The sequence below is a fragment of the Camelus bactrianus genome, chromosome 5, assembly GCF_048773025.1.
Source record: "Camelus bactrianus isolate YW-2024 breed Bactrian camel chromosome 5, ASM4877302v1, whole genome shotgun sequence".
Lineage (NCBI taxonomy): Eukaryota > Metazoa > Chordata > Mammalia > Artiodactyla > Camelidae > Camelus > Camelus bactrianus.
The window spans coordinates 98,455,861-98,476,147 of NC_133543.1; the positions used below are offsets into that span (position 1 = coordinate 98,455,861).

At 37.9% G+C, this 20,287-nt stretch overlaps 1 protein-coding gene and 1 pseudogene across 4 annotated transcripts in view; one reads left to right on the forward strand and one right to left on the reverse strand.

The window, feature by feature from the left end:
• Window positions 1-20,287, forward strand: part of DIS3L2 (DIS3 like 3'-5' exoribonuclease 2) — a 321,952-nt gene that overhangs the window by 163,862 nt on the left and 137,803 nt on the right. The window lies entirely within an intron of this gene.
• On the reverse strand, window positions 8,564-8,642 carry LOC141577784 (U4 spliceosomal RNA; annotated as a pseudogene).

Consider the following 20,287-nt stretch of genomic DNA (forward strand, 5'->3'; position numbering starts at 1 on the left):
TTCATATATTTGTTGTTAGGTGCATATATGTTTATAATTGTTAGGTCTTCTGGATGGATTGACCCTGTTATCATTATAAAGTGTCTTTTTTGTCTCTAATAACAATTTTTATCTTGAAATATATTTTGCTATTAGTCTAGCTACTCCAGCTCTCTTTTTATTCCCATTTGTATGATATATCTAGATCATAAAGCCATACCTATATCTATTGCATTTTAAGTAATATAATGTGGAAACTCGGAAAATCAGATCACCTCTCCCTGCCCCTAAGGTTTGTTGCTGTCAGTGCCTTTTTTTTTTTTTTTTAATAACCCTTTGTGACTTCACTGAACTAATTCTATAGAGTTTGTATTCTTTGTTGTGTGAAGTCACTAAAGTTTCTGCTTTGCTAGCATAGTGGTCAGCTGATGAATGAACAGAGATTTTCTTAAATGCTTGGAACCAGTAGTCTCCCAACCTTTGTTGAGAACCTCTGTGCATGTATTGGGGCATACCTTCAATACTCAGACATGCACTTTACAACTCTGCCTTAGTCTTCACTTCCTGCCTGTTTTGAGCTTCTAGGTCAGCCAGTGGTGAGAACTTAAGGCCTTATCCAGTCTCTCCTGGGCATGTGCACAATTTATGCATGTGAGTGGCTGTCTTGATCCCCAGGAATATGTCAAAGCCCTCTGTGGACATCTTATCCCCCAGCTTTAACTTTTAACTTTTTGGTTAGCTTCCTGTTTCCCAGCTGTTATCATCACCTCAGAAATCTGTGATGTTAAATAATTGCTGCTGATTGCTTTTGACAAGCACCCTGGAGCTCTGGGGATATAAGGCTTTTTGCACCAGAGCAAAGTGTGAGTCAGGTCAAAGTAATGTGAATGAGGATTTTCAGGGAAATGCCAGGCAGCTCCAATAATAATAGTAACTTGGGAATGCAGATTTCAGTGAGCTTCTAAATTTGTCCTGCCTGCTCCAGTAGCTGCTAGGCTGCTGATTTTCACCATAATTAGAAAGCTGTTGGTCTTCAAGGCTACTGTAGACCTAAGGAGAGGGCCACTGATATAAGGCAAGTAAAAACCTTATAAAGCTAACTGTTCTAATTGAGATTCAGCTGTTTCCTTGTGTAAACGTACATCAGATTTTTATAATCCTTTAGTTAATTTCCAGAGTTATGGAAAGGTTGATTTTTAACAATTTTGCCAGTGTTATTAATGCTTATATGGAGTAGTGGCTTTTCAAAAGTCTGTAATCCGCAAGTGCCACTGGTGTCACTTTCAAGTCTCTTCACTTTTTAATGCCAGGATTGGAGCCAGAGGAGGACAACTTCCAGCACAAAGTTCTGGGAAAGAAATAAGCCCCCACTGAAGATAATAGAGAAAGGGGAAAGAAAGATAGAAATTGAAAATAAAAGCCATGGGCAGATCATTAAGATTAAGAATATTGGGTAGCTTGACACTCATATCAATGCAAGTGAAATTATCAACTTTATTGATAACAGAAAAGAAAGTAAATAAATTCCTTAGCTTCCTGTGCGATATCTTGTTCTATATTTAACCCTTCATCTTTCCCCAAACCATTTTACCCTGTGATAGTTCTGTATCTTGCCCATGCTTGTACTGCACGTCATCCATTTTTCAGGGCCCATTTTAACTCCTGTGAAGCTTTTGCCAACTCACTCTGGAAAAATTACCTCACTTCTCTTTCTCTTGACCATTTGTTCATACCTGTATTATGATACTTGCCATACTGTATTTGAACTTACCTGTATGTGACCCTATCTTCTTGATTGATAGCAAAGTCCTCAAGAACAAGGACTAGGTCTCACTTGCCCTTCTGTTTCTAGAAGCTAACTCAGTATTAGGTATATAATAAATCATATAAGTAATTAAATGTGTATAGGATAAAGGAGGGAGAAAAAAGAAAAAGACAAAGGTTTTATTTAGAATTTGCAGAATATGTATTAATTTATTAAGTATAACGTGTTTTTAAGCAAGTGGTAGGATTCATTCCAATTTCTTTTTGATACTCCTAGGAAAAAGAATATAGATAAAAAGCACAGCTCAGCACCTTCAAAGAGGTTGCTGTCTAGTGTGAAAATTAGGTAGGAAAACATCTTAAAGAATAAAATGTTAAAATTACTATAATAAAATGAGGCAGAACTTCTGTTTCTGATGAAGATGGGGTCTACCCATTCCTCCTGGCCCCTTCTTCTTATAGCTAAAAACATGAACATAACACAACAAACAAGCATAGGAAGATCCTCAAAGGTGGGGAAAAGAAGATGGATTGCCTAGGGGTCTCAGGACTTGAGGAACATCATTCTGGTTATCCCCTGGTTTCCTTATTGCCTTCCACATATCCTAGGTAGGGTGCTGCAGAAGTTGCCAACCTGAAAAGGCCAAAAAGCACAGGAAAAATAAATCTCCAGGAGAAACCTTTCTCTTCTAGCCACAAAAACTGAGAAGAAGGTTGTCTAACAACAGAAAACCTTTTTGGCAATACTCACCATACTCCAGCCAAACACCAATGGAAAAGACACGCACACGCACACACACACACACCATGGTGGGGCTGAGCAAGATGTTAATATTCTACACTCCCCAATCCTGTCTCATGAAATCAAGCAGCAATGCTCCCCCCACCTGGTAATGTCTGTGGAGCCATGCAGTGACTTAATCATCCATTCTGTCTGCCACATGCAGGTGACACTCTGATTCCTACTTTGGGAGGTGACTGCAGAACTGAGCAGGGAGCTAATAATCTTCCATCTCCTGCACAGCAGAAGCAGTTGGTGGTGCTCTAATTCCCTTGTCAGAAGAGTGTCAGTGGAACTAAGTAATAAACTGTTCCTCCTTCCCCTTCTCAGTGGAAGCGGGCATGCTCCAATTTCCCTATTGGGGTAGTGTCAATGGGGCCAAGGAGGGAGCTTACACTATTTCTTATCCAGTGGAAGCAGATTGCATTCTGATTGCCCTGCGTGAGTAGTATTGGTAGAACTGAGAGTGAAGCTGATTTTCTGTCCCCCATCCAGCAAAAGTAGGCAGTGTTCCAGTTGTCCTTTGAGAGTAGTACCAACAAGTTCCAGTGGTGAGATGAGCTTCTGTCTCTGTCTGGAAGCAAAGAGATTTGATGGGACAGGGCTGATCACCACAGCACACCTCCCTGGTGTCAGTGGAACCCAGTACAAACTGAGCCTCTTATCTTGTACCAGCATAAACAAAGTGATAGGAAAGGGATATCTGGCGCTCACCTACTTCCGTCTCCTAGTGTCAATAGGAATTTGAGCTTCTGCCCACAAACTGCATGACAGAATAGTACATATCAGACTTTAGCTTTCCCTCTTCCTTGTGGCAGTGGGGCTTAGTGGAGAGCTAAGCTTATATCCATACTTGGAGGCAGTGAGACAGTGTGAACTGGGGTCCCTCTGTCACTGGGAATATGTCAGCAGGGCTGAAAGGAGAGCTGAAATTCTACCAGCCATTTGCAGTGAGGCACTCTGAGTCACTGCTTCACTTTTGCTGGGCCGGTAGCAACAGGACCCAGCAGGAAGCTGAACATGCACACTTGGTCCTTGCGCCACATCTCTGAGGGAGCTGCTTACTTAATAAAGATTAAGTGGGATCCAGAATCTAATAATATTCAAAATGTTTAGGATATAATTGAAAATAACTCATCATACCAAGAACCAGGAAAATCTCAGTTTGAATGAGAAAAAGATAGTTGATATCAAGACCAAGATGAATCAAATGTTGCAATTATCTGATGAGGATTTTAAAGCAATTTTTATGAAACAAATAATTATGACTTCTCTCAAAACATAAGAAGAATAAAAAATCTCAGCCAAGGAATAGAAAAATTTTAAAAGAACCAAATGGAAAAACATCGAAGTGAAAAATACTATCATTAAAATGGAAAACTATCCAAAGCTCAGTGGTAGATCAGAGATGGTGGGATAGAATTAATGAACTTGAAGACAGATCAACAGAATTACCTAGTCTAAGCAACAAGATCTTATGGAATAATAACAAAAGAGCTGACATTTGTATCGCTGGAGTCCCAGAAAGAGAGGAGAGAGTGAATGGGACTGGAAAAGTATTCAAAGAAATAATAGCTGATAACTTCCCAAATTTGATCAAAGACAAACCTACAGATTCAATAAGCTGAGCACACCCCTGTAAAGAAAAACATGCTCTTCCTGTGTGTCCTCCACTCTTAATACTTGACTACAATGCCACTTTACCTCTGACACCAGATGGGTGGGTTTTCCACACATCAAGCAATTCTGCAACATCAGCTAGGTGTCCCACAGTGAACTCAATTATGACACTGTCAACCTAGAGATGGCATCAGGTCCCACAGGTTAAGGGCTCAGTCCCATAAGACACTCTACCCCCAGTCCCCACCAACTGCAGGTGCCAGTCATAAGTCCAGATTCTTACTGGTGCTGCTGACTAATCAGCTATAAATTGAAGGTTCCCAGACACCCCCCTCAGATTTGATTAACTTGTTAGTGTGGCTCACAGAACTCAGGAAAACAGTTTACTTACTAGATTACTGGTTTATTATGAAAGAATGTAACTCAGGAACATCTAAATGGAAAAGATGTATAGGGAGGGTATGTGGGAAGGGAGTGCAGGGCTTCCATGCCTTCTTTGGACATGGCATCTTCCCAGACCCTCCACATGTACGCCAACCCAGAAGCTCTCTGAACCTTGTCCTTTGGGGTTTTTATGGAAGCTTCATTACATAGGCATGAGTAATTAAATCATTGGCCATTTGTGATGATTGACCTCAGTCTTTACATTTTTTTATTGAGTTATAGTCATTTTACAGTATTGTGTCAAATTCCAGTGTAGAGCACGACCTCAGTCTTTAGCCACTCTCATCCATCCTCTAAGGCTGGGGAGTAGAGCTGAAAGTTCTGGCCCTCTAATCGTATGGTTGGTTCCTCTGACAGCCAGCCCCCATCTTTAAATGGTTTCTAAAAGTCATCTCAACATAAGCGCACATGTAGTTGAAAAGGATTTATTATGAATATCGAAAGATATCTTTATTGTTCTTATCAATTAGGAAATTCTAAGAGTTTTAGGAGCTCTGTGCCAGAAACAAGGGTGAACACCAAATAAATGTTTCTTATTATAAATAGCAGTATCATAACCCCAAATAGCAAAAACCCAAAGAAATCAATGCTAACACACATTGAAACTTCTGAAAACTAAATACAAAGAAAAAAACTTGAAGCAGAGAGAAATGAAGCATTACTTTTAGGGGAACACCAGTTCAAATGAGTAGTTTCTCATTTGAAACCACGGAGGCCAGAATAAAGTGGCGCAACATTTTTCAAGTACTGAAAGAAAACAACTGTCAACCATGAATTCTATTTCCAGCAAAAATATCCTTCAGAAATGAAAAGGAAATAAAAAATTCTGAGAGAAAGGAAAACTAAGAGGATTTGTTGCTACCCAACATATCCTGAAAGGATAGCTAAAGAAAGCTCTCTAAATAAAAAGGAAATGTTAGCAGAAGGTTTGGAATTTCAGAATGGAAAGAATATCAGAATGGGTAAAAATAGGAGCAAATATAAACTATCCCTCTCATGAGTTTCTTAAATCATAAATTGTAACACCAACTAATGTAGTGATCAGTGTTACGTGGAAAAAAATATGTAAGATAATTATACTTAGAATTTGGAGAGGGTAAAAGAATCTAAGTAGAATTAAGATTCCTACACCTCAATTGTAGTAAAATGTTGATACTGATAGGCTGTATAACTCGGTATATTGTAGTACCCAGAGCAACCTCTAAGAAAACTATACAAAGTGTTACATTTAAAAAACATAAATAAATCAAGGTGGAATCCAAAAAAATAAATGTGTGTGTAACTTATAGGAAAAAGAAGAATAATAATGAGAAAGGGAGGGAGGAAACAAAAACCGAAATATGAAATAGCAACTTAACCCCTAAAATATTAATAATTTGCCCTTAAGGTAAGTGTCCTAAATACTCCAATTAAAAGTCAGAGATTGATGGGATGGATTAAAAAAAAAACCCATGATATAACAGTTAGATGTTTACAGTAAACTCATTTCAAATACTGTAACATAGGTAGGTTTAAAACAAAAGGATGAATAAAAGATACCCAATGGAAATAATTAATTTTAAAAAGCTTCCATCAAGAAGACATAATGATCTTAAGTGTATATGCACTGAACAACAGAGTCTCAAATTACAAGAAGCAAAAGCTGATGGAGCTAAAAGGAGTAACAGATGCACAATTAGATTTGACTATTAAACACCTTTCTCAAAAAATCAGCATTGATACAGAAGATCTGAACAACACAACCAACCAGTAGACTGTAGTTGAGATTACATATAGAACATTCCATTCAACAATAGCAGAATACATTTTTTTATCCATGATGGAATATTCATCAGTGTGGACCATATCTTGAGACACTAAACAAAACAAAACAAGACAAAACTTCAACAAGTATAAGAGAAATGAAATCACGCAGAGTATGTTCTTAAGCACATGGAAATAAACTAGAAATTCACAATGGAAAGGCAACAGGAAAATCTCTAGATCCTTAGAAAATAAACAACACATTTCTAAATAGTCTATTGGTCAAAGAGGAAGTCTCAAAGGAAATTTTTAAAAATTACTTAGAACTGAATGAAAATGAAAACATCAAAATATGTGAGATGTGCTACAGCAGTGTTGAGAGGGAAATTTATAGCTATAAATGCTTACATTAAAAAGAGGAAAGGTCTCAAATCAGTTATCTAAATTCTTACCTCAAAAACCTATAAATAGAAAAATAAATCCAAAGTAAGCAGAAGGAAGGAAATTAAAAAGAGCAGAAATCAGTAAAATTAAAAATAGGAAAACAAGGAAAAATCAGACAAAAAACTTGTTATTTGAAATAAGTCAATTAAATTGATAAACCTTTAGCAAGACTGATAAACAGAAAAGATACAAATCACATTAGGAATGAAACAGGGGACATCACTACAGATACTGCAGCTTAAAAGGATTATAAGGGAATACTACAAACAGCTTATCAAGATGTTCATAAATTCAGCAACATAGAAGGCACCAGTTCATCAAAGACTACAAACTGTCAGAATTCAACTAAGTTGAAATAAACCATCTGACTAGTACTATAACCATTAAAAATATTGAATTTGTAACATTAAAGTTCCCTAAAAGGGAATCTCTAGGCCCAGGTGGTTTCACTGCAGAATTCTAGAAAACATTTACAGAAGAATTAATACCAATTTTACCCAATCTTTTCCAGAAAATAGAACACTTCCCAGGTTATTTTATGAAGCCAGTATTACCCTGATACTAAAATCAGGCAAAGAGTATTTTTAAAAAAAAACAAACTATAGACCAGTATTCCTCATGAACTCAGATGCAAATATCCTCAACAAAATATTAGCAAGTCAAATCCAGCAGTCTATAAAAAGAATTGTAATCCACAACCTAGTATTATTTATTCCAGGTATGCAAGACTGGTTCAACATTCAGAAAGCAAAGTACCATATACAAAAATTAATTTTAAGTGAATCACACACCTAAATGTAAGAGCTAAAACAAAATTCTTCAAGGGAAAGATGTAAGAGTAAATCTGCATGACCTTGGATTAGGCAAAGGACAAGTGACAACAGAAAAAAAAATAGATAAATTGGGCTTCATCGAAATTTAAAACTTGTGTTTCAAAGAACACCATCAAAAAAGTGCAAAAACAATCCACAGAATGGGAAAAATATTTGCAAATTATGTATTTAATAAGAGACTTGTATCCCAAATATATAAAGAACTTTACAATTTAATAATAGAAGACAACAGAATTTTAAATGAGCAGAGAATTTGAAGATATACAGATAGCCAATAAGCACATGAAAAAAATGCTCAATATCATAGGTCCTTATGAAAATTCAAACCATAATGAGATAACACTGTATACCCACTAGGATAGTTGTAATTAAAAATACAAATGTTAATGAGGATGCAGAGAAATTGAAATCCTCATATACTGCTAGTGTGAATATGAAATGGTACAGCCACTTTGTAAAACAGTTTGGCAGTCCCTCAGAAGGTTAAACATAGAGTTTGTGACCCAGCAGTTTGACTCCTAGAGAACTGAAAACATGTCCACACAGAAACTTGAACATGGATGTTCATAGCGTTGTCCTCAATAGCCAAAAAAAAAAAAAAAAAAAAGGAAACAACCTAAATGTCCATCAAATGTGAATATATAAACAGTATTTGGTGTATTCATTCACTGGAATATTCTTCGGCCATACAAAGGAATGAAATACTGATACATGCTACAACATGAATGAACCTTGAAAACATGATACCAAATGAAAGAAGCCACGCACAAAAGGCCACATGGTGTATGACAGATAGGAAAGTCAGTCAGTGGTTGCTAGGTGCTACAGGGAAGGGGAAACAAGAGTGACTGCTAATGGGTATGAAGTTTCTGTTTTGGGCAATGAAAATATTATAAATTAGGCAATGAAAATGGTTACCCAATTTTTTGCATATGCTAAAAATCTCTATATTGTCCATTTTACTTATTTTCAATTAATAATAATCATGCCTTGGATAAACCTCATTGGCTATGATACTGTAACTGCACAAAGCTTGAACTGTACATTTTAAAAGGGTGAATTTTGTGGTTTGTGAGTTATAAATAAATAAAACTTATAAAAATCAATACATGTAATCTATCATATCAACAAAATAAATTGTATGATTCTCAGTTATTACGGAAGAGACATTTGGATAAAGTCCAATGCACATTCATACTAAAAACTCTCAGCAAACTAGGAAAATAGAAGAACGTCCTCTGCTTGATAAAGAGCATCTACAAAAAACTTACAAGGGATAGACACTAAATTAATGAAACAGAATAGAAAGGCCAGAATTAATTCCACACAAATATGCCTAATTAATTTTTGACAAAGGAGCAAAAGCAATTCAATGGAAGAAGGATAGCTTTTCAACATGGTGTTGGAGGAATTGGGCATGCATAGGAAATAAATGAACCTTGACCTAAACCTCATGCTTTATGCAAAAATTAACTCAAAATGGTTCATGGGCTTAAATATACGATGGAAAACTATAAAACTTAACTTATGTTAAGAGCATAGGATACTTGCATGATATAAGGCTAGCAAACAATTCTTAGACTTGGCACAGAGAGCACAGTCCATATAAGACTGATAAATTGGTTCTCATTAAAATTAAAAACTTCTTGTCTGGGGAAGACTCTGTTAAGAGGATGAAAAGACAAACTAGACTAGAAAAAAATATTTGCAACCACATATCCACAAAAGTCTGGTATCTACAGTATGTAAAGAACTCTTAAAACTCAACAGTATAAAAGCAGTCCAATTAGAAAATGGACAAAAAACATGTGCTCAGAGAATATACAGATGGCAAATATGCAAACAAAAAGATGTTTAATATCATTAGTTACTAGAAAATGCTAATTAAGTCCACAATAAAAAATAACCTTACATACCTATCAGAATGGTTAAAATAAAAGGAAAAACCAAAGTTGGTGAGAAGTTCCAAACAATACCAAGTGCTGGTGAGGATATGGAGAAAGCAGATCATCCACACACTGCTAGTGGAAATGTGAAATTGCACAGCCAGTCTGGAAACACTTTGGCAGTTTCTTAAAACACTAAGCACAACCACCATCTAGCCTGGTAATTGTATTCCTGGGCATTTGTCCCAGAAAAATGAAAACTTATGGTTCACACAGAAATTTGTACACAAATTTTCATAGAAGCTTTATTCATAATAGCCCCAAACTGGAAACAACCTAGATTTCCTATTATGGGTGAATGGTTAAACAAGCTGTGGTACATCCACATTATGGAATGATATTCAGCAACAAAAAAGAATGAACTGTTGATACACACAACAATTGCACGAATCTTCAGGAAATATTCTGAGTGAAAAAAGCCAATTGGAAAGATTACATCTATGTGATTCTGTTGATGTGACATTTTAGGAAAGATAACTTTTGGAAATGGAAAATAGATTTGTAGTTGTCAGGGACTTGGGGAGCCAGGGCAGATGGGAGCTGGGTATGATTATTATTAAAAGACAACTTGAAGGATCTTTGAGGTGATGATAGTGTTCGTATCTTGATTGAGATGGTGCTTATGTGAACCTACTACACCTGGTAAAATTGTATATAACTTAGTGAATAAGGAAGGATGGGAAATCTAAATAAGATCAGTGCATTGTATCAATGTCAATATCCTGGTTTTGTTACTATACTATATATAATTTTATAGGATTTTGCCATTGGAAATTAGGTAAAAGGTAGATAGCATCTCTATTATTTCTTACCACTGCATATATTAATAGACAGTTATCTCAAAAGTTTCAGAATTTTTTTTTAAAAAAGGCACTGGGTGAACACAGATGAGACAGTAATTAATTTTGCATGAGGAAGCTTTAAAGCCAAGTAATCTTTGAACTTGGTCATGAGGAATTAATAGGACTTTCAAAGGCTTTTGTCTTACTAGTATTTTAAAAAGAAAAAGCAACTAACACTGTTACATCCTCTGAGAAATCCTCTCAGTAGGCGGATATGTCTGTGTGGCCCTTAAACTTGTGTCAATAACCTTAGGCCTGAGGTGAAATTCAGGAATATCTGAGATTGTGAGTTAAAGGGCTAGAACAAAATGTTTGAATGGGGAAAGATGAGTAAAATTTGGATATTGAGTGCCTAGAATGCCAAAAAGATATGTCTCAGAGGCAGAGAGGAAAATAGGCCTGCAGTTACCTATTTAGGGGCAAGAAGTAGTAATCAAAGCCTCAAACTGAAGGAATATACCAAGTAAACCCACAGTCTGAAAAGGAAAGAGGACCAGTGATGGACTCTGCAAAGCTCCAGTGTTTAAAGGGTGGAAGCTTTTTAGGAAAAGGTGGGGTGGAGGTGCAGAAAGGAGGATATTAGAAGAGTTAAAGAAAAGGAAAAGGCACAATTGGTAACAAGTTCCAAGCAAGGGTAGGCTGCCCTGTGCTCTGCTGCAGGGAGGTTAGCCAGGACAAAACTCCAGCAGAAGTCACTGCATTTAGCCCAAGTCATTTTCTTTGTCTTTTGACTATTTCATGAGTTGTTTCAGTGGCTCTGGGAGCCAGAGCAGATTGTAGTCAGTTGAGGAGTGGGAGGGAGGTGAAAAATAAAAGGGGGATGCTCAGTATAAACATCCCTTTCAAGGAGCTTTGCTGTGTCCCAGGCAGTGAGAGGGTGCTTGACAGAAGCAGGGTCCTGAAGATGTTTTTGAGAATGAGGAGGATTTGAGCTTGCTGGCAGGCAGCGGGTAAGAAGCCATACACATTTTTGGACTTCTCTTTGGAAATTGCCTTCAGAGCCTAAGGCACATTTTCAACAATGGCAAATCTTCATCTTTGAGAGTGAATTTGAGTTTTGGAAACAGCCAAGTCAATTTAGAGCCAAGAGTGGTAAATCAGGTGGGTGATCAGGCTGGATAATACAACTTCAAAAAAAAAAAAAAAAGTATAATTATAAAGCAGTAAAACTGATTTTCTTGTGAAGCTCATGAATTGGCTTAGAAAGTAGTTCTTAAAGAATTCCAAAACCTTTTTGAGCAGTTGTGGCATTATATGAATAACCGTACGGAGTCCCTTTGTAGCTTTCAGAGGAACACACTGATGTGCATGGAAGTCCTGTTAATGAGTGTGAAAAAAGTTGATTTTGATACATATATTTATACACAGTGTGCAAATATAAAGTTGCTCTATAATCTTTTCGCCTGAGAGGTGACTTAGTGGAATTATACCAAAGTTTGTATGCGGGAGAATCAAGAGTTTCAAATTGTGATTGTTTAAACAGTTCTCTTGTGGTCTTACAGATGTAATTAGAATTCCTAGGATAGGAGTGTTCCCACAAGCATAATAATACTTTAAATGTGTGTTCAATTATCCTTTTCTATAGCTGTATTTAATCGGTTCTTTTTGAAATAGAGTTACTTTAAAAATATTAAATCACTAGCATAATCTGGGCTGTCTGTTGATTATGAGACAGTGCTGGGCATGTAGTAGGCACTCACTGAGTGTCCTTTTCCTGTCTTCTGTGCCTCGGGGCTTGATATACACCAGAGGAAACACTGAGAGAAAGCTCAGTTCCCTAGTAATAGATCATCTCCATTAATGTTCAGCCCAAAATATCCAGGTTAAAGAAAATTAACACGTGAAAATTTGAAATTTTCATTTAGCTTTGTTGTTAATGTGGCAAATATACATATACCAAAACATGTAATTTATTAGATGCTTCTTTTACGCCTTTTTATATGTTTAATTATTTTATACTCATGTATCACCTTATTGAATCATTAACACAACCCTCTGAAATAATCATCCCTGTTTTACAGATGAATGTAGAGTCACTTGCCCAAGATCACATGGCTAACTGGGGCCGAGCTGGGACTTGACTTCAGGTCTGCAGTCTAGAAAAACTCTTACCCACCGTCTCCATGTGTCTCCACCTTAAACCCACACTCTTGGTAAACATTTAAAAAATCAATCAAAAACAGAAATCAATCAAAAATACTGCATGCTCCCCCCCCCCCCCCATTGAGACATTGAGAAGGAAGTTAGGAGCCTTCTTCAAATCCCTACTGGCCAAAAAGTGTTGTAGCATTGTACTTTGTGTAATTTGAATTACAAAAGCAGTTCTTTTTAAAAATTGGTTTGTTTTTGAAATGGAAACTTGATATGATACTCTGCCATGCCCTCCCTCTGCTTCCCAATGCCTGGTACCCCCTGGAGTGGGCAGCGTGGAAGCCTTGACTGTAACATCCTGTTGTGGCTTGTTAACGAGAGAGCATTAGAGAAAGCCATGACAAGTTAGCCATTCTAGGAAACTTTCCACAGCTGTTGCATTAATTAAGACTTTTTTGGTCCCAAATAACAGAAACCACTGGAGCTCACTTAAGCAGAAAGGGGAATTTGTTTTAAGGATCCTGTGGTGACTCCCAGAATCCAAGGGCAGGGAACCAGGGGCTGAAGAAGCAGGAAACCCAGAAAGACTTCACTCCGTCTCTGCTGCTCCTGCTCTCCACACATCTGTTTCCTTCTTGCCCTCACTCATACTGGCCTCGTTTGCTTCCTCATCCTCCTCGATGGGATGGCTGCCACCTAGGAACTACCACAGTCACCCAGAGGGAGCCTGATGTCTCTCTCCCTCTCCCCTCCTCACTTGCCTTCCTCCTTCTCTCCCTCTCCCTTTCTCTGTCCTAATTCCAAATTCTAGGTTGAGAATCAGTTTGTCCTGCTTCGGGTTACAAACGCTCAGGGAATGTCAGGACAGATAACAGTCTACCAGACCTCTGTTCCCTTCTACTTTTATGCACCTTTATGTCACTGATTATTTCTCTACCCCAGGAGTTTGAAATTTTTAAATGACCCTGATACCACAAGGGTAAAATACTAGAACGTAGTTTTAAGAGACAAGTTTGGCTTGAATCATCGCTTACTAGGTATGTATTCTTGGGCAAATTACTTAAATTCTCTGAGCCTTTCTTTCTTTACAAGTTAAAAGGAATGTACAGTTATTATATTTTTCATGAGGTTATGGCAAGGATTAAATATAATAATGTGTATAATGCTTAGCGCAGGTCTCTCATACACTATGCTTGATAAAATATCAACCCTTCTTTCTTTCTGGTGACCATTAAGGCCCATTGCCTAACCCAAAAGATAGTTAAGGCAAATTCTGTTCCCCATTACCTGCTTCTTTGGCCCCTTTTTTATCTACTCTTGCCTATCAGTATATTTATAATCCAAAAGACTTTGGTTCTAAACCTAGAAAATTCTTTAGGACTGTTTTCCCAGGCCATAGCTAGAGGTCCCAAGGTATCACCTAAAGTGGATTCTATCTCACAGGTATGATGGTACTTCTGGTAAAGGGATATTAGCTCTGCCACAGCTGCAGCCTTTTTTTCAGTGGTTAGAGCTGAAGGAGTCCAATTAAATATTCAATTCAGTAAATATTTACTATCTCTACTATTTGCAAGACTCTGAAATTGGTATTGTTGGAATTGAAAAATATGTAATTGAAAGAAACAGTCCTTTCTGCCAAAGAGAATAAAGTCTAGAAGAAGAGATGATGAATCTATACAAATCTTTAATTCAAGATATTTAGTAGAACTGGCTTACTAAGGTCCCATGTTAATGAAGGTAAGTCATCTTAAGTAGGGATGGAAAAGTAGTTCGAAGCCAGATCATGGAGGATATTGAATGCCAGGCTGAGGACTGTAATGTCAAGATAGTTGGAAGCCAGTGAGGGCTTTTGAGAAAGGAACATAATCTGATGCTGTGTTTTAGGAACTTTATCCTGGCAGTCAAATGCTTAAGGATCTGAAAGGCAGGAGAGAAGGGAGACTGGAGTCCAGCTGAGGAGAGCTGCTTCAGCAGGAAACGAGGGTAGGATTAGGAATTCAGGGCCGATCCAAGGTTTGATAAAGACTGGATCATGGGTATTGGGCTGAGATAGAAGGAGTATGCTGGGTGACTTGAACTCTGAAAGTGCAGAAAGAGGTGAGGTGCAGGGGGTCATCTGGGGTCACTTGGGGGCTCCTCCCCTCTTGAAGATGGAGTGGGACTGGAGAAGCAGCACTGTGTGTTTCACTCTATCCTGTGGCCGAGGGAGAGCTTACTGTAACTAGGGGTGCTGCTGTTAGAGCTTGACTTGCCCTGCCTACCTCATATGGAGACTTTGGGGGTGTTTTTGTGTTTTTGAGAAAGGAAAACTAGATGAATTCAGTGCCTTATTTGGAAACTCTCTGAAGCAAACAGTAATTATGAACATGTTTTTGTCTAAAACCTAAGTGTTTAATATTAAAATCAGCCAGGAAGTCATTGCCAGGCTGCTTTCTTTCTTTCTTTTTTTTTAAACTATAGAATCACCTCTGTGAATAATGAAACAGAATTGTGGCCCAAAGTTAATATTTAAAAGGTACATAAAACTAGACTTTGCTTTCCCCAATAATGAGAAGAAAAAATTCACACTCTTTCCTGTTAAAAGTTCTACTCATATTAGCCAAAGTAATAAGAGAATCAGTCCCTGATCATCCTGAAGTATAGCTAAAGTTAATTTTGACATGTTTGTTTGATATATTTATGTTATTATTTTCAGCAGTAAATTTAATTAAAATGCTTGTATATATTTCTTAAACAAGTCTCTCACCTCAGTAAGCTGAGACTCTAGTAAATGTTCTCAGTACTTTACAGAATTGTGCAAGGTCTATTAAGGCTCATTCATGGTGCTTTAATCATTCTCAACAAAAAAACCCCAATCATTTGGAAAATACATTTTCCAGGCAGTTCCTCTGCCTCCCAGGGGAATATTTTGAGGCCTCCCAGTGACCATAGGACTAAAAGGCTTGACAGGGAAACCCTAGAATCCTTGAAGAACTAGGCCTTTGAAAGATTCATTGTTGTGGACTCTCCTTTTGAAAGAGACCACTTTTATCTTGCTCCTAAACATCTATAGGACAGACATAGCGCTTGCTGAAAAGAAATTCTGGGTAATATGGAAGAACAAACATATGTAGGTAATCCAGTGTGGGTAGTGTGTAATTTGAAGAATGATAGTTCCATTTTTATGGTTGCCATAACAATCATACAGTTGTGCAAAAAATGTGTATAGCTTTTATAGAAGGGGGCTGGCACCACTGTAATGATTCTTCTCATATCAGAACAACTGTTTTCAGATCTGAAAAATAGGGGTGGCTTAACCCTTCCCCAGTTAGCTCAGCATGTTCCCTGAGAAGGCTCTTTGGAGCTCTGGAGCTGTTGAAATGTATTCATTACTTACATTTGCATTTTAGCCTGATAAATGGATTGAGAATTAAGGATGATGATCCTTTCAACAGCAGGTTCTGAATTCCTAGCTTGGGAATTCAAAGGATGAGAAAAAAAATACTGTTCCACAAATAGAAATCTAGGAGAGATGTCTAGACATAGTTAATTCCTTGACTTTGTGTCTATTCTTAATTCCGTCCACTAGAATTTAAATCTGTTAAATACTGGCCTTTACCATTGTGTTTACATTTCTGATAAAGTTATATTAAAATTCGGTTATAATTTGTTTTATTTTAATATATTAACTATGTCTCTTCTGGAAATTGCAAAGCAAATTTGAAAGTGTAATATTTTTAAGTGAAAAATGTATCTATTCATGTTCTTTTTTTGGCTACCTTTTCCTATTTTTGGATACCTTTTCCAAAAGAAAATACTTGAGATTTGACTTTCTTTGACATACTAAGGAATATTCACTTTGAATAAACGATGTCAGAACTCTGTATGCCAATTTTCAAGTTGAGGGTGAAAAGTTTTCAGATTTGGATTTGGTACCTAAAAATGAAGTCAACCATGGGAAACTTTCTCTGAAAGAAATTTGGGGTAATTATTACTTTATTCAAAATGCTTCTGGGATGTTTAAATTTTAAGGAAAAGTATGGAACTCAGGGTAACTAGAAGAGATAGATGTCAGCTTCCATTTGAAATAAAACTTCTTGGTCTAGTTTACTTCTTTTGACACCTTCCCTTTTGAATTCCTGTCCCGTTAAATCAAAGTTGTGCACTTCTGTTACCTTAGGCAAGTTACTTAATCTCTCTGAGTCCCAGTTTTCCCATCTATAATACCAGAGTAAAAAATAAAACCCACCATTTCTATAATTCTGTCCTCTCAAGAGATGATTTCTAGGAGATAAGGGAGAAAAGGTGTTTTTAATGAGAGCAAGATTTCCCATGGTGAAATGAAGACCTCTAATATATCTATATCTATGAAGATTTTGCATGTTGTATAAGACTTTTTATGCTTAAACTCTTAACATTATGTTTAGATATTTGATCCCCCCCATGGGAACATTTCCTGAAGCTTATGCTACTTCATTTTATCTAGTTTTAAAACTTAATTTGTATCAATCAGCATTCTTACAGCCTGTTTTAAAGTAACCCCAATCTGATATTTTAAATCTAAGTTATAGGAAAACTCTACTAACAGAGGTAAAAGAAGTAAAAGAGATGTTCAGAGAGCGCTTTGGATAGAAAGGCTTCCCGGACCCACTGGGACTCGGCTGCTCTCGCTGCTCCCTTAGCCACCATGCACTTGACTGGCTGTCCCAGCACCCATCTGGCTGGACTCTCCACACCGGGCTCCTCACCATGACTGAGTGCTCCAACTCGTTATTTTTCCTGCTACAGTTACGTAAAAAATTCTGGTTTCTATATAAACTGATACCATCTAATCTAAGAAAGTGAGTGAAAATGGTATTCTTTATCCTCTTAAGGTTATTTCTTAAATATTTTCCATTCCCTTTCACCCATTCACCATCACTGACCCAGATCCTTCTCACCAGAACTGCTTGCTAGCAAGGAGACAAACCCAGAGGCACGGACAGACGAGGGCTTCTATAAATTTTGTTAGTCTGGAAATGGTCCCTGAACCGCAGTTTGTAAAACACTGTTTTATGAGAAAAGAAGATGGGACAGACAGAAAAGGACACCCTTGGAAACAATAACTCTGTGGTGTGACCACAGGGTTGGACGCCAGGAGGTCATGAGTTCTAATCCTAAATGTATTTCCCAAGACACAGTGGCAAAATTGAATGGAAAAGTGCTAAAGAGAGCCCTTTGGTCATTTTTTCATTCACTTATCCATCAGCTATTCATCACTGTGTGCCGTCAGTGTGCTGGACGTGAAGCAGAGATAGTTCGGTATCAGAGCCAGACCTCAGGGGAGCTGCCAGCCTTGTCACAGTGATAAGACATGTCCATGAGTGACCAGCAGCATGCTGGGGCCGTGCCCAGTGCCATTGGGAAGGGGCAGCTTGCAGGCATGGATGGGGCAGCTGGGAAGAGAAGGCTTCTGTTCTGTGAAGCCATGAAGTTTCCCTGGAAGAAAACATGGCACTGCAGCCAGGCCTTTAAAAGCTAAGTAGGTCTTAGACATTGGAGATTGGTGGGGTAAATGTCCCAATGTTAGAAACAGCACAAACAGTGTTTCAGGGACCAGAGAGTGTAGAGAAAAGTTTGGTACATAAGGTACATGTTGGGAGTGTGCGATCTAATTGGAAAACTAGGGATCGGGGCCATATCATGAAAGGCTGAATTTCTGTTTTACTTGGTAAGGAGTAAAGGAGTTAATGAAGGTTTCTGACCAGACACATGCTTTAAGATGATTAATCTGGCAGCAAACATGACCTTGGGGAAAGTGATTTCTGTGATGTGGTAAGGGCCATGGCCAAAATCCAGTGAGGTGAATGGTGACAGTGTGGTGAGTAAATGTTGCTGCGGAGACTAGACAGCTGCTTCCAGCTGCAGGAGATAGAGATGTTGGTACCTGGAGGAGGAAGAGGATGCAAGGTCAAAGGAAGAGCATGTGAGTGACAGAGGAACAGAAGTTCTTTCTATGCTTTTGTTATTTCCCGGGATTCTTGGCCAGGTCTTAAGGGATTATAGAAAACTTTTAGTTATTCTTCATATGTTCTTTTCCTGGACCAATGGCTTTGAATAAAACAATCTTAGAAGTTTTCTGTCGCTTTAAATAAAAAGTTCTACCAAGCCCTTCAGTCACGTGCCTTCAGAAATTCTGGTTACATAACGCTGCTCCGAAATGGAATTCTGCAGCCTCATCCTTGCCCTCCCCCACCTGGCACTTTATTTTCTGTGGGTCAGGGTTAGCTTCTTTCTAACCATTGTTGCAGAACTCTTTAAATATTTGGTCTTGCAGGTTCTAAAAGCTGGCAGGCCGGGCTGCTCCCTGCAGGTTGCGAGACCAAAGCCTTCCAGAAAAGGAGCCAGTAAAATCCCAGGCATGTTAACAGAGTGTAACAGCTGCATGGAGCACTGCCCCTGTGGGACCGTGCTCCCAAGTGCTGAGGCCAGCAGCTCCCAGCCACTGTGGCCCACAACCAGAAGGAGCCCTCATGCACCACATCGTGGCCGATTGGTAATTGTGGTGATGACAACAGATTAAATCACTGGCTCTCAGCACTGAGGAATGGGGTTTGTCAGGGTCACTCACTGTTCCCTTGCTTCTCCCAATTTTCCATAGTGAGAGAGCAAGTTTGGATTCTACCACTACAGTACAAATACTTTTTGGAAGCTCTCTGAGTTTTACTCTGTCTAGAAGTTAGTTCTCTTTGTAGCCTGCTTTGCTGAATGTCTCTTTTTCTTCCAGCATCCCCTCAACGCGTGACTCTGAAGTGTAGTAACCCAATATATGTGTGTATGTTTTTATATTCTGCTTTTTAAAGTGATGATTAAAGGTAACTTACAGATATACATATAATGCAGTGATTTTTTTTTTAATTAGGCTACTGGGCAGAAGGAATATTAGGCATACCCAAGATAAAGGTTAGTTCACAAAGCTCAAACTACAAATGAGAGTCTCTTGAAACAAGTCAAAAATGTTTTTTCTGAGTTTCCTAGCAGCCAAAGCAAAAAAGGAAACTTAAAAAGATAAAATTCACACATCTGTAAGGTACAAACAAACCATCAGCTCAAGAGAAGGAGAGTGGTCCTTGCATTGCATAATATTGCTCCAGAAGTGCACATGAAAGGGGCACTGAGTGATCAGATGGGCAAGGCTACAGTTAAAAAATTGGCCCAGCATTTCCCAAACTGATTTAATCATAAGAGCTCTTTTAAAAATTAAAACATTTATTTGGTACATTGGGAAACACTGATCTAAAACAGGGATCTGGAAACTTCCTGCTAATGGCCAGATAGATGTTTTAGCATATGGTCCCTGTCATAACTGCTCTACTCAACCCTGTCATTATATCCAAAAAGCATGACTACATTCCAATAAAGCTTAATTTACATATACCAAAATTTAAATTTTGTATAATTTTCATGTGTCATGAAATAGTATTTCTTTTGTTTTTTCTTCAACCATGTAAAAAGGAAAAAACCATTCTTAGCTTGCAGGCCATTCAGAAACAGGTGGCAGGCCCAATTTGGTCTGTGAACTGTAGTTTGCTGACCCCTGATCAAGAATAATGTTTGCATGGTATGTCTTTTCCAGTAAGCTTTCCTGAGTACCATTCCTCAGAGTTGTTTTAATTTAGACTTTTATGTTTCTGGTTTAAGAACAGATTTGAAAAAAAAAAAGGCATAATAGAGATTTGGTTTGAGTACTTAAAGACTTGTTTAAGATGGTTCTCTCAGAGAAGGATGTTTACAAACTAATAGTTGAAGCCTTAAGTTTTACTGTCACATGTGGCTGAATCA